Source organism: Phragmites australis, chromosome 3, assembly GCF_958298935.1.
Source record: "Phragmites australis chromosome 3, lpPhrAust1.1, whole genome shotgun sequence".
Lineage (NCBI taxonomy): Eukaryota > Viridiplantae > Streptophyta > Magnoliopsida > Poales > Poaceae > Phragmites > Phragmites australis.
In genome coordinates, this window is record NC_084923.1 from 6,870,850 (window position 1) to 6,874,122 (window position 3,273).

The following is a 3,273-nucleotide window of genomic DNA, read 5'->3' on the forward strand; positions in this document are numbered from 1 at the left end:
TTCTTCTTCAGTCCTAGAATATATGAGAATGTTGTTGATGAAAAACACGATAAACTTATCGAGTTCCTCCATGAAGATTGTGTTCTTCATTAAATACATGAAGAACACTGGTGCACTAGTCAATCCGAAGGACATGACAGTGAAGTCATAAAGCATATAACAGGTAGAGAATGTCATCTTTGGAATATCCTCCGGTCGGATCTTGATTTAGTGATAGCTTAATCTCAAACCAATTTTAGAGAAAACTCGGACATCGGTCAATTGATTAAATAGAATATCAACCCGAGGAATTGAATACTTATTCTTGATGGTAACCTCATTCAACAGACGGTAATCAACACACATCCAAAGAGTTTGATCTTTTTTCTTTACAAAGAGTGCTAAGCATCCTAAGGTGATGAGCACGGACGAATGAAATCCTTTGAGAGCAACTCCAGAATCTACTTCTTCAACTCTACAATGAGGCATCCGATAAGACCTTTGGAGTCCTTGCGCAAGATTGCACACCCCATCACTTATAGCCACTTTGCTTCAAATATGAAATGTGGCCCTCCTGTCTTCTATGTAAGTTTTTTCTCATCTATGGTGACAATGACTGGTCTGTGGTCTGAGTGTCTTGAATCTCTATTCACCACTCTGAAAAGTGGAAATCTATCACACCAATTTTCAGTAGCCGTAGCTCTGTCTAACCTTCCTTTTACAAATTTCTCAACTAGATGACTATTATTTCTCCAAGTGTAGTTATCACCTTCATACCCCAGATCTCGAAGACCACGTAATTCAAGAGTCTGCTCGAAGTTATACATGTGGGTTTGGTTCTTTGCCATTACCCCATTTTTCTCATGATTGTGAAGAATCTGATTAAAGTCCCCCATACAAAGCCAGGGCCTATCATGTTGGGCATTCAGGATCTTCATAAGTTTCCATGTGTTTTCCTTCTTATCGATGGTTGGTTCTCCATAAATTCTAGTGAACCGCCATTTAAATATGTCTTTCTTGATCACCTCCGCATCAATATGTTACTTGGAATAGTTCTGCAGCTCTAGCTCCACATTCCTTTTCCAAAATAAAGCCAAGCCTCCGCTTTTCCCATGACGATCCTTGATTATAACTTCTTTCATCCCCTACACTCATTTAAAATGCCTAATCTTCTTCTCATCCATCTTTATTTTAGACAAGAAGAGGATATCTGGGTTCTCCCGCTTCTGGAGATCCAGAAGCCCCAGAATTGCCAGACCATTACCCAATCCCCTGTAGTTCCATGCCATCATCTTCATTGGGATTCATCGGGCTATCTCTGTAGCCCAACATTCACAAATTCAGTTGCAATTTTTTGTTCATCATCTTCCTTCTTTTCTAGACCATCTACTTCCATTCTTGTCTTCTCCCCTCCACCCCTCCAAGCTTTCTGCTATGGACGGTGCCGGTGACATGGGAACTGGGGGTCCCCGAGTCCCGAGGTCAGGACAGCAGAGTGCCACGTGACGCCCTCCCTCGAGGATTATCTCATCGAGGTCCGAGAAGACCAAGTTCTGGGAGAGGGTGCTCGGGTCCATGAACAATGGTCCCCGAGTACCTGAGTTCCCCGAGGACCCGAGAAGTATAAGTTCCGGGAGAGGGCGCTCGGGGCCATGAACAATGGTCCCCGAGTGCCTGAGTTCTCTGAAGACCAAGAAAAGGCATATCCGGGAGAGAGTGCTCGGGGCTATGGACAGTAGTCCCCGAGCACTTACAGTTTTTCGAGGACCTGAGAAGTCCTTCGCCGGTGGTCCTCACAAGGGCTCAGCGGTGATGTGTTAATTGGTGAGAGGCTCGATACTGCATTTAAGAGGGAGCATGACCTGTCACTTCCAACCACTCCCCCACACTTGCTGTCAGTCCCTACCACTGCTTGGTAGGGAGGCGTGGGGACATTTAATGCGGTGGGTCCCATTGCGTGTCATCTAGCGCGCCTCGGGATATCGACGCAGGGCTCGAGGCATATCGCCTACCGCTCTACTGTGTTAGGCTCGCTCTGGCCAGACGGGCACGCGGGGTTGCTCGGTGGCTGCCCGGTGGGCCCTTCCCGCAGCACCCGCTAAAAAGCGGGATGATAACGACATGATCGGACGAGGACGCGTTTTCAACCCCCCGTAACATCAAGCTGCTGCCCATGATGTTTGTTTTTTCATTTATGACGTCTTAGAACTCGCGCTCTCCTTTTTGGGCACGCTAGGCCACCCCGACGGGGGTATAAGAAGGAGCTTGAGGTCGACGGAGGAAGAAGAGGCTCTGGAAGACAGAAGTTGAAGAAGCCCAACAGACGAAGAACAAGGCACACCATGCTCTAGATTTAGACAAAAATCTTTGTAACACAAGAGATCCTCAGAGAGGTATTTTTGGAGCATTTATAGCATACATACAGGAGTAGAGTATTACGCTCCGTGCGGCCCGAACCTGTCTAAAATCCTCGGAGCATTTATTTCCTCTAGCATCCGATCATCCGTCCCACTTGCATCTCATTTACTCTCATTTATTTTACGTACGAGGTAGATTCAGAATCATCCTCCGACCGAATCTCAAAGGGGTCCCTCCGGATCTCCGCTTATGGAGTTCATCCTCCGACATACGGGTTAGTGTTTTTAACTCGTACCTGTTCCTCGGAGTCTAGATCGAGGAGGTGGGCTGGGTGGGTGCCTGGGTTCGACCTCAATCGAACCACATGCCTATTTGGTTGAGCTCCGAATGGAATTTGGAAAGCTACAAACGGTAGTTTACAATTTTAATTTTGTGAGAGTGATTTTTTGAAAAGAATTGGATGTTGAAAATTGAAAAAAAAAATCATCTTCTCCCGATTTACTTCTTCACAAAATCATTTTTTTTATAAAGTTTGTCTTAAAGAATTATTTTCACCAAAGAATCTCAAGAGAATTTGATCAGCGGGCTCCGCCAAACAGGTCTATCTCCTCTCCTCGCACGCCGTGGGCCCGTCTATTATTAGCCAGCCTTGAGATTTGTGCTCTAGACAGGGTTCAACTTATCGTTGGTAACTGGTCGAAAACCGCGATTATCGAGCCGCACCGAGTTCATAATGCGAGCGGTTTTCGAATTTGAATTAAAAAATTCAAACAAATAAAAAAATTCTAAAAAAACTAGAGACAATTCTAAAACATTATGTGGTTTTTTTTTAAAAAAATAATGTTATTTGCATCATATTCTATATTCTATAGGGAGCAAGTTTGGAAATAGAAAAAAATTGAAACGTGCAGCTCATATTTTTTTTTATGTAGAGCG